The following is a 12,916-nucleotide window of genomic DNA, read 5'->3' as shown; positions in this document are numbered from 1 at the left end:
AACCCTTTCCATGATAACCATAATGGGGTAAAATTCAAAGAAAACCATCCTCTTAGGCATTTTGTCTATTCTCTACTTAGTAAAAATTTGTATGTCTCAAGAATCTCAACCACATGTATGTCAATGATGTCTTGAATGTAGAAGTCAACCGTCAACTGTATCCAAACATATTTCAACACACTAATGACTTTTACTTCCACTTTATCCAATTGTATCACTATTCAATTAGAGGGTTGAGGAGTGACTCCCAACCTTTGTTCTATCAAAAGTGACATAACATTGCAAGAAGCTCCTAAATCAATTAGGCAATTATGAAGATTCTTCCCATATATTCTAATGCTAAGAAAAAAAGGGGGCACCTCAACCTTGTGTTTAAACATAGTTGGCATTGCCTCCAAAGTGTTGACTTGATGAGATACTATCATTTGAGGAAAAATACTCATATTATAGGTGCCTTTGTATGATCAAGAGTTTTCATTAGTGCTTCTGATTGATGAAGATAAATTTACAACATGTCAAACATGGGCATGTTGGACTTTATTCATTTCATATCTTCCACTACACTATACTTTTTAGTACACTAGGTAGGATTTTTTAGGATTACATGCACATTTCATTGATTCTAATTTTTTTGTCCTCCATATGGGGGCCTGATTGGTACTGGGTTGTTACTTGCTCTTGGATCAAGAGGAGTTGGTTGTAATGTTGGAGGAATTCCATATGTCATAAGTTCTTTTTTACTTTGTAGATTATAAATATTTTGATTGTCATTTTGAAAAGAAAACATCTCTTTTGGTTGTGTATCTAGTTCTTGACTAAATGGAAAAGAGAATTATTCATTGGAGGAATGTCCCATTTCCATGTTTTGTGTAGAATCATAGGATTCTAGTAGCATAGCATTAAATTGTATGGGAGGCACATTATCATTTTCTTGTGAATAATGATTCATTTCTTGATTTCTATTGTAATATGAACCATCATTATTAGGTTTTTTTTCTACCATTGCCATACTAATTGATGTCTACATATTGAGCATTATTGTTATTATTATCTACAAGAATGCTTCCAATGTTCGTACGAGTGTTCCATTATCAGTTCTGTCTCTAGAAACTATTGTTGTGATCACTAGGATTGAATTTTTTTTCCTCCATTATTATTTCCTATATTGTTGTTTCCACTGAAATTCCTATTGTAATGATCATAATTATTATTGTAAGGACCAACATTATTTCTTTGAAAGTTGTTATTATGTCCTTGTGACAACCTCAAGTGATTCAAATCATTATTCATTTGAGATGTGGTCTTCTTCATCTGACCAAACTTGGATGCAAAATTGTTGTCTACTTTAGTAGAAGTTATTGCCTTTTGCTCGAAGAAAGCAACTTTTGAAGGCTCATATCCTAATTTTTTTATAGCTAGGGCTTACAGAGTAGGTGCCTACAATAATGGAACTAGATTCATTGGTATGAATTGGTTAGGCATCACCATTGCTCCAACAAGATATGTTGGCATCATTGTAATAGCTTGAGCTAGAAGAATCAATTGTCCTCCATTAGTATTGACCTGCTTAGTAAAGGAAATTGATTCTATAAAGACTTTGTCCAATGTGTCAATATTTGTTGTAGGAAGTCTTCTTAGGAAAATAGCAATAAGATGGTCCATAGAATTCACATAAATCTGATTTACAGATTCAACTGGTATAATGTATGATGATTCCAACTTTTCATATGCCATATAAAAGTGATGGTTGAAGTGTGAAACCATCTCAATTGGGTCCCTTTTGATTGATATGAGTTTTTGATGTATCATAGTTGGGTTGATGAAAGTTTTGAATTGTTCTAAGAATATGTTTTGAAAGTATCACACTCTCCAATACATCCAAGTGGAAAATTAGCATACCAATTAAAGGAAACTTCTCCCAAAGAGTAGGGGAATAAGCTAAGAACTACATTCTTGTAAGTAATTTTATTTCTGTTACAAATTTTCTTGAATACCTTGATGTGATCTTTAGCATTTCTTGTCTTTCCATAGATAAACCTTGGGAAAAACTTGTCAGGATTCTTAGAAAATTCATTGAGTACACCTATCAAGTTGATTGGTGAGTCTACAACATTTGTGAGAAAAGTCCATTGGATGATTTGGTGGAACAATGAATGGTTGTTGTGGAGATAGAAATGAGGAAGATGATGAAATGTTGAATGAAAGTGGTAGAATTTGAGAGAATCCTTTGTCACTATGAGACTTACAAAAGAGGGTAAGTTCAATGAACTCGTGTGTACTAGGTGAAGATCTTAAAGCTTGCTAAAATGGTGATGGCAGATTAGGATCTTCCGGTTTACATCAATTCTGGAAAAAAGAACACTTTTGTAGAAGCACACTCTCTCAAAAATAATGTGCACCTAGAACCTTGCATACCTTGGAACCTGGTGCACCTTGGAACCTAGTGCACATTGGAAGCATGCACACCTTGTAATCTAAGCAATTTAGAAAAAATTCTAAACTTGTAAAAATGCCAAAATTTTGAAATTACAAGTTATTTTCTTCTATTCTAAATGGTTGGAGCCTTCCTTCTATCACCACTTCTATTGAGTTTTCATTTTGCATGATGCTTTATGACAAGAATCCTTTCAAACTCCTCTCTTAAAAAGTTGATTTGGGATCAACTGCAAGGTTCCAAGTGATCTTGCAACCTACTAAAATTTTCTCAATAGAAGATAAATGTGAGTGTTCATGAGGAGGCCTTTGGTGGTTCTGACCAATTTTAGATAAGATGTTGAATCTTATTCCTATCTCAAAAATAAACCACACAAAAGAAATATATTTTGTATTATTTTGTTTATAATGAATACAATTTTTTAACTATGCAACTATATGAAGTCCTAAATTAACCAAGTGTTTGTAAAAATAAATAACGAAGATAGGGTAACAAGAAGTTTAAGTAAATGACTTGAAAAGTAAACCCCTAATGGATATAGGCCACTAAAACAACACATCTAGGAGTTAAGCCTTTGAAAAGATTGGTAGGTAACCAATGAAAATAGGACCAATGATTCCTTAATTCCACTGATATAATCATCGATAGAAATTTAGTAGCCATAAGATGTTTCACTTTTCACCCCATGGAAATGCCACAAAAAGTGCCCTCATGAGAGACAAAAAACTATGTAGGAAGAATAGGGTGATCTCTTCTCCAACTAAGTATGTCAACAAAATTTGTAAACATATGGTAAACACTAGAATTAAAAGATTGCTCAATCAAAATAACATAATAAAAGTATTGAGTCCATTACACTCCATGAACATACATTCACAAAATATAATGCACTCAAGAAAGAATAACTACACTCTGAATGAGAGCACAAATAACATTTATTATTGCATCAAAATAGTAATCTAGAATACATATTACATTCCCGAATTTATAAGAAATCATCTCCTCAATTTGTGTTGAGAGTGAGAGATCTCTTTATGCAAATATATGCTTCTAAACTAATTTAAAAAATTCTATTTATGAACAAACTAACTCTCTAACTAGTGCTAATTAGGACTTCACCCTTATTTTTCTCATTTAATGTGTGCATGACCCTTTAGATTTCTTAAAGCAAAGAAAGCATGAGAAAATAAGAAGAAGAAAGAAATTAGATGATGTAGGAATCTCAAGAGATGCCAAAACTATAATCTCAACCTTCTTTGAATGTCTATATGAGATAAACTACCATTAGAATGCATTTCTGATGCATGGAAAGCTCTAAATTTTGAACTAGCAGTTAACTATCAGTGCACCTTTGAATTCTTCAAAATGTTCTAGTGCACCTCACACACCTTGCCCACCTGAAAAGATGAGTCTAAAAAATGAAAAATTTTACCAAGTGTCAAAACTGAAATTCTAGCTTTTGAGTTTTATTCACCTTCATACTAGAGCTATAACTGGGTATTTTCTCTTGAATTTTTCTATAATCTCCATCACTTAGGTTACATCTAGAAAATCTAAAGCATCATATTTATCTCTTACTTTTTTTTTGATAGTTTCCCACCTCTATGTGAGTCTCTACAAAATCCTCCAATTTCACATCCAATTCTAGCAACATCACAAAGATCTTCAATCACTCTAGGCTCCAATTTTCTTAGAAGCATATTCCAAGATCTTTGCAAACCCAAAGAAAAAAATCCACAAGATCAACTAGATCCTCACTCTGATGATCTTCGCCCTAGGTTCTTGTGCAAATTGCCTCAATATTGGTGATCTATCAACACCCTTAGGAAAAACTTTTCTCTAATACCACCTAAGGTAGTGCAAGGTAGGAGAATCCCCAAAGGAGATTTCCTAACCCTCAACAAATAACCACACAATGGAAAAACAACACAAGAAAAAAGATCTGATACCAAATACAACTCTTTATTCATATAATTGATTGCATGCAATGTATCAGGGTGTAAGGCATTTTTAGTTATGAAAAAAATAGAAAGAAAATAATAGTTCTACAAGATCCTCAAGATCCAATCCAAACCCCAACTAGTCTAGATCCACAAACCTCCAAGGAAAATCTAAACTTACAATCATAAGCCACCAAGTAATCTCCTTGTTTCCCAAGCACCAACTACCAACTCTTCTCAAACTTCACTCTTCTGCTTCATCCTTCTCTCCAAGTTGGATGATTATCACTTGAGACTCCAAAAGCCCCCCTTACTTATACCCATATAAGCCACAAGTTGGCCTAGTAAGTAACAAATTAAATTAATCCTTTTACTAAATGCACATTGAGCCACAAGTCAGCCTCTGATGGATATTAAATACTAAATACCTTAAAAGGTTTACAATACTCATTAAATACACAGAAAAAATAACCAAGACCCAAATAGGTCCACACAAAATCCCATGATTGATCCACATCATGATCTCAATCCTCACACAATAAATGCACCAAGTTAGCCAAGTGAATCCACAAGAACTTTATCCTACAACCCATGTTGTTGAGTGCCAAGAACCACTAGACAAACATTGTCGAGCTCCCACAAACATTTCCAAGAAATAGTACATGTCAAGAAACTAATATGTCTAGCTCCTTCAGTGACCAAGCCTCCTTTAATGACCAAGCACCTCAGCCAACACTACACCTAATAACAACTGAACACCACTTCTTTGGTGATAAAGTCCACAACACCATAACCAAAATCCCCCCAACATGAAGGATTTCCAACTATCCTAGGATGCTCATGCATGAGAGCCCATTTGTTTCATAGAATTGGACCAGAATTGTGATACATAAAACTAGGTTTAGTCAAATTTGGTGTTTGCGTGAAAAATATTAAACCATAATTAGAATTTCAATTTTCTAATTTTAGCCCAAAGTAAGAATGGCATTCTTCCATCGAGATAGAAGGAATTGGAAATTGAATCCAAGGTTTGACATTTTGAGGATTAAGACAAAATTGAAATGAACCATTTTTTAAGTTCATTGAAGTACTAACCTAATATCAAGTTTTAACCATTGTGTCATAGTGTTTACACCATTTGAAGGTGGATGTATTTTTTGCATTCAAATGTAATGATATGTAGCAAGTAAATTAATTTCCATTAGATTCAGTTATGTTCCATTTTTTCTCTCTGATCCATTGTCTAAGTTAATTGTTATTTAGTAAAAAAATATTCTTTGCACAATTTTCATTATTTTTTCTCAGACATGCATTTGTTGAAATTTTTGGCAAGGGTTTCTTTGTAATTTTTTGTTTATTTTATTTGGTGGGTTTATTGCATCTCTTTTTTTGTAGTGTTTCATACAAAGTTTTCTTTCAATATTTTGTTAAAGGTATAGAGACAAAGATGTGGCAAACCATGCTCTAGTTGCAAAAATAATAGCTAATAAACCCATTTCTTTGGCCCCTTTGGAATCACAAAATTATCCTTGGTTTTTATTAAAGTCTTGTAATGGTCATCTTCAAACAACTATTTTTCATAGGTGGAGCTTTGATCATAATTCATCTACTACCACTAGAGTGGTATTTTTATTTTATTTTTTTAGGAGGAAAGCCTCTCTCCTCCACATCATTAGTCTAACCTACATTTTCTCATCCAACCCACTAGTAATGACATCCTAATCTTTATTTTTGTGTTTCTTTATCATGTAATAATGTGTTTCTAGATTATGCAATCTCAATAGTCTCCTACACATGTCTTGATTTTTGTCATTACCAACTCACCAATATATATTCTAACATCTACATGATTTTTTTCTTTTATAACCAAAGGGAACACAATAAAGTCATTTTCTTTTTCAAGATTTAAATAATGTGAATATAACTTATGGTAATTAATATAGTTCCTCACGTGAGGAACATTAGATTGTAGATAATGTTGTGTCAGTCTATGTGACTGACACCATGGAGATCAAAAGGAATCCATAGCATGGGGTATGTGAGGCACTAAGGTTTCCATCTAACCACCATGACTAGGATCCATGGATGATCTTCATGTGTAAAAATACTCCTTGGATAGAGAATGTCCCATCCAAGAAGAATCTTTATTTTAAATTATGCAACATTAAATTTTTAGTGCCCATTAATTTTTTTTAAAGAATTTAAAATTGATCTATATCCGATGCCTAGAAATATTCTATCTTAATAGTGGGATTTTGGTTCCAAAGATGCCAACCAGATTGATGGAAAAGAGACACATACAAAATTGGATGGAGCAGTCCCTCATAATGTCAATTATTTAGAGTTGGACTTCAATTTTGATTAAGTGTTAATTTAGGGGCAACTCAATAAAGATAAACATTACTCCAACCTAAATAGTGTGAAACCTATTAGCCAAGCTACAATTCATCATTCAATCACCTAGTATAAAATGAGAATCAATATTCTCTTCACCAATCTTATCAACATATGAACTGTCAACATAGAATAACTCATAGCATTCAATATATGTGTACTTTCATCCTTCACATTCTTGTTTGTATTGCTAAATTAAAAACTAGAGATGAAACAAAGTCATGAAGAAAAAAATTAAGGATTTGTTGAGCTCTAAAAAATCAAATGAAAATAATAATTTCTTTCAAGCACAAGAAAATTTTGGAGGGTAGGACTATAATATCCCCTCTAATGAAACCTAATATCAAATCATAGATAGCATCCCAAATTATAATTTGATCAAAAGAAAAATTAATGAAATAGCTAACTCATTACTAGATAAATAATAAAAAATTATACATACATACATACATACATACATACATACATACATACATACATACATACATACATATACATATATATATAAACAATAATAAATTCCATTTAGACACTAATTAAATAAAGCTAAGTGTTATTGAAATATCATCACAATAAATAAATAGTCTATGATTGATAAATAATAAATAACCCTTAAACAACTAATAATAATAAATTACTACACATCTATACTTAATCCCTAAAATTAATATTCATAATATCTAACCCCACCCTATCACACGTTGTGACCCTTATCAATTTGATATCCATATCTAAGCCAAAAATATTAATCAATTGGATGCACATGATAAATGACATATACCACCACTAGAATGAACTATTAAAAAGGGTATATAAAAAAAGAGGAGTACATGTCGGATTCAACCTAACAATTCATGAACAGAGAAATAAAGTAGGAAATAATAGAGGAAGAAAGATGTAGTGCTTCACCCTGCAAGCATCACCTAGATCCAATGAGAGCTAAGTGTTCCATTTATTCTCATGAGAGATGGATTCATGTTGAATCACTACTCATAAAACATGGAACACTGATTTTGACTCAAAATCAAATAGTTAAATCCTAATAGCAATATCATAGAAAGACACCAAAGTCAAACAAAAAATGGATAAGGTATATGTAAAGCAATGCAAGGTCAAAATATACACATAAAACTTGTATTGTCATCATGACAAGTGTAGAGAAAAAACATATAGAGGGTAGAAATAAAAGTAAAATAGGAAAATAATACAAATCACTCCCCTTGGCATGTATGGCATGGATGAATAAGCAACAAGTGACATAGAGGTATAAGTGTCAAGCAAGAAAGCCAATCTATAAGAGAGCCAATCTCATAACATTGTACAACACTTAGGATAATATCAAACAAAACTTCCATTGTCAGTGATACAAATAGTGAAATGGTTCAAGCATCGAATTTAAAGGAGAGTGGTAAAGGATGACTCTACATAAGGAGGTAAGGTATGGTGTTTATTAGTATAAAGATTATTTCAAATGAAACTCATCCAATTGCTATTATTATTGAATTTCATTATTAATTTGTATATGGGCATAATATGCCCTTAATTATTTAATTAAATAATTTGACTATTATTTATGATAGCCAATATAGTTCCTTATGTGAGGAAGATTGGATTTTGGATAATGTTGTGTTAGTCTACAAGATTAACACCATGGGGATCAAAGGAAATCCATAGCATGAGGTATGTGAGGCATTAAGGTCTCCATATAACTACCATGACTATGACTAATAGATGATCTCCATGTGACAGAATATTAGATGATAATGTCAACATATGAATATGTCATTAACCTTTGATAGAGGATGTCATATCCAAGAAGAATCTTAAGGATTGTGTAAAATAGCATAAAATAGTGTAACCTTTGAGGTTGGGGCTTAATATAGAGGGTAAAATAGTGTAACTTTAGATTTATTATTATTTAAGTTCTAACATTTATTTTTCCAGTATTACTTGTCCCAAACTAACCCTAATATGGTGGACATTACACACTATCTAGTAAATTTTATGTATTATTTTTATATATATCATTTTTTTTCTAAAATGATATACTTAAAGTCTTTTTGAGTGCATGACATCGACACCATAAGGGATGAGGTCAAGATCATGTCCTGAGTCTATTTTGGCGAAAGGGATATCCCAAAATCCTTGACTCTTAGTTAAAGAGGCTCTTCAATCCTTCAACAACAAAAAAAAGTTCATATAGACTAGATTTTTTTCAATCATTAGAATATAAAATAAAAGAATAGTAGTCAGTAGTCAAAAGTAATTAAGTCTAAAAGAAGGAGGATCCAAATCATTCAGGTTAAGAAATGGAAATGCTTGGTTGAAAATGAGACTAGTAAGAAATTAAAATGTCTCAGATCTGATATTGGTGGTGAGTATTGCAGTCATGAATTTGAAGATTATTGCTCCACTAATGGTATTCATAGACATAAAACTATTCCAAGGACTCCTATGGAAAATGGAGTGGCTGAACACATGAACAAGACTATAATGGAGCGTGCAAGAAGCATGAGGTTGCATGCTGGGTTGCCCTTACACATGTGGGTGGAGGCTATGAATACTGAAGTATATTTGATTAATAGAGGTCCCTCTACTCCTTTGGGCTGTGGTATTCCAGAGGAGGCATGGACTAGTAAGAAGGTGAGTTATTCTTTTCTCAAGACCTTCGGTTGTGAAGCTTTTCCTCATATAGACTCTGAAATAGAACCAAGCTAGAAGCTAAATAAAAGAAATGTGTCTTTTTTGGATATGGCATTAATGAATTTGGTTATAGGCTTTGAGATTTTGAAAATCATAAAATTGTAAGAAGTCGGAATGTCATATTCAATGAGAAAGTGTTGTACAAAGATCTATTGTAGCAACATGAGAAGAAAGAAGATGATTATGTAGTGCTGACTGATACTCCAAAAGTTGATGTTCCAGCCATTCCTCATAATGTATAACAACCACAACAACAAATACCACACACACCAGTGAATGGTAGATGGTCAACAAGGGAAATTAGACCTCCACAAAGATTTTTTCTCTCTTTGTATTCTATTTTACTTGTTGATGCTGGTGAACCTAAAAGTTATGATGAAGTTGTGCAGGTGAATACTAAGATTCAGTGGGAGTCTGCAATGAAAGATGAAATGGACTCTTTACTGAAGAATAAGACATGAGATCTATGCAAGTTGCCTGCAGGTAAAAAGGCTTTACAAAATAGGTGGGTTTACAGGTTGAAAGAAGAGGAAGGAGGTCAGAAAAGATTTAAGGCCAAGTTAGTTATAAAAGGATTTGCATAGAAAAAGGGAATTGATTATGATGAGATATTTTCTCCTGTTGTTAAAATGACTTCTATTTGTACTATTTTAAGTCTTGTGGCTATTGAAGATTTTCATTTAGAGCATTTCGATGTTAAAATAGTCTTTCTTCATGGTGATTTGGAAGAAGAAATATATATGGCTCAGCCATAGGGTTTTGAGGGCAAAAGGTAAGGAGAACTTAGTGTGCAAATTGAAAGAAAGTTTATATGGCTTGAAGCGAGCACCTCGAAAATGGTATCTAAAATTTGATAGTTTTATGCATGAGCATGGCTATAATAGGTGTCATTCAAATTACTATATTTATTTTAAGAGGTTGGATGATGATAGCTACATTATTTTATGTTTATATGTTGATGATATGCTTGTAGTTGGGTCTAACATGGATCATATTAAGCGGCTAAAATGCCAATTAGCACATGCATTTGCTATGAAGGATTTTGGTGTAGAAAAAAAAATCTTTGGTATGAAGATTTGTAGAGATAGGAAGAACAGAACATTGATGATATCTCAGGATGATTACATTGAGAAGGTGTTGCAATGTTTCTCTATGGAGAATGCTAAAACTGTCAGCACACCTTTACTTGGTCATTTGAATTTAACTAAGGAGATGTGTCCTAAGACACATGAAGAGGAGGGTAAGATGTCCAAGGTACCATATGCTTCAGCTATAGGAAGCTTAATGTATGCTATGGTATATACTAGGCCAGATATTGCACATGCAGTGGGAGTCGTCAGTAGGTATATGAGTCATCTAAGATTTGAGCATTGAAATGTTGTCAAGTGGATTCTCAGATATTTGAGAGGAAAATCTAATAAATGTTTACACTTTGGGGGCTCTACTACTAATTTTTAGGGCTATGTTGACTCAAATTTGGTAGGGGATATTGATACCAAGTGGAGTACTACAGGTTATGTCTTTATTGTTGGTGGGGCAGCCGTGAGCTGGGTTTCTAGGTTACAAAAGATTAATGATCTATCCACTACAGAGGCAGAGTATGTTGCTGCTATAGAGGCAGCCAAGGAGATGATATGGATTTAGTTCTTCTCGGAAGAATTAGGACATCCTCAAAAAGGATAATTATTTGTTCACAGATAGTCAGAGTGCCATTCATCTTGCAAAGAATTTAGCTCTGCATTCTAAGGCCAAACACATACAATTGTGGTACCATTTCATTCAGTCAGTTTTGAAGGATGGAAAATTAAAGCTAGAGAAGATCCATGCAAATGGCATTCTAGTGGATATGTTGACAAAGGTTGTAACAAGGGAGAAGTTGAACTCCTCTTCAACTTTGGTTGGTCTTCTAGACTAAACATGAATAAAATAATAGTAGAGTCTAGGGTGGTTAGATCCAATGGGAGCCCCATGTGGTAGTGGTATTGCTACAAGATCAGTCTCCAAGTGGGAGATTATTGTTTAGTGTGGAGCTTGATCAGTCCCCAAGTGGGGGATTGTTAGATTATGGTGACTCATCAGGAAAGTACTATAAAATTTTATTTTTTTGGCCATGGCTGACATTGTAGCAAACATATTATGGCCGGCATATGGCTGACATGTTGTAACCCTAAAATGAATAAAATACTTGTATAAAAGGGTTTAGGGTTAGGTATTTTCATTATGTTGTGATGCAAAATTGCTTCTTGCAGTGGTAATGAGTTGTAAGGGATTACAAACTGTAATTAGGTTGTAATCACTGGATTGTAATAAGATTGAACTTGTTGTTTGGTGGACATAGCCCATGGATTGGGTGAACCACGTTAAATCTTGGTGCCTTGTGTTCATTTCTATGCGATCTATTATTTTTCTGTTATTGGTTATATTTGCATGTAGTTTTTATTTCTGTCTGTGGTTTATCCTAACACAAATACAAAGAAAATAATAGTTCTATAAAATCCTCAAGATCCAACCAAAACCCTAGATATTCAAGATCCACAATCTAGTAGAAACCTCCAAGGAAAATCTAAATTTGTGCTTGCAAGTCACCAAGGAATCTCCTTATTTTCCAAGTTGCAGCTACAAGCTCTTCTCAAACTTCACTCCTTTGCTTTATCCTTCTGTCCAAGTTGGATTATTATCACTTAAGACTCTATAAGACCCCCTTACTTATACCTAACTAAGCCACAAGTCAGCCTACTAATTAAAAAATTAAATTAACCCTTTCATTAAATACATGTTGAGCCACAAGTTAGCCTCCAATAGATATTAAATACCAAATACCTTAAAAGGCTTACAATACTCATTAAATACACATCGAATGAATATTTGAGACCCAAACAGGTCTAAAAAAATTCCCACAATTGATCCACATCATGATATCAATCTGTGCACAATAAATGCACCAATCTAGCCAAGAAGAGAATGTTGAGATAATGGGTGTTGCACACATTGTATAATATTGCTATTTTATTATTTTATTTTATTATGTAATGTTGTGCCTAGATGGACGTGCAACATGTAAAGATTTCCATGAAATATTCTTGATGAGTTGTATTGTAACATTGTGAAAATATTTTGTGTAATTATTTAATATTGGAGAAATGAATTAAATGCCCAATATTAAATGTGGGGTTATTGGGTTAGGTAGCACATGGTTTATGTAATACCACTTAGTGGTTTTGTGAGACTTGCTACTATATAAGCAGCCACAAGGGTAGTTGTTGTAGTGTGACAAGAAGACTGAGAAGGAAAAAAGGGATAAGGCTTGACAGGTTAGCCAACAGAGCATTTGTGAAGGTTGAAAGCATGGCATGGGATGTGTGGATTCATGCTTGTTCACATAGTTTGCTCGGTTGTGGCTATGGCAATGAAGGCTTCCATGGTTGTATGGCAATGGTATTTTTTG

This window comes from Cupressus sempervirens, chromosome 9 (genome assembly GCF_028749045.1).
Source record: "Cupressus sempervirens isolate cs-2001-9-10 chromosome 9, ASM2874904v1, whole genome shotgun sequence".
Classification (NCBI taxonomy): domain Eukaryota; kingdom Viridiplantae; phylum Streptophyta; class Pinopsida; order Cupressales; family Cupressaceae; genus Cupressus; species Cupressus sempervirens.
Note: the sequence above shows the minus strand (reverse complement) of the source record.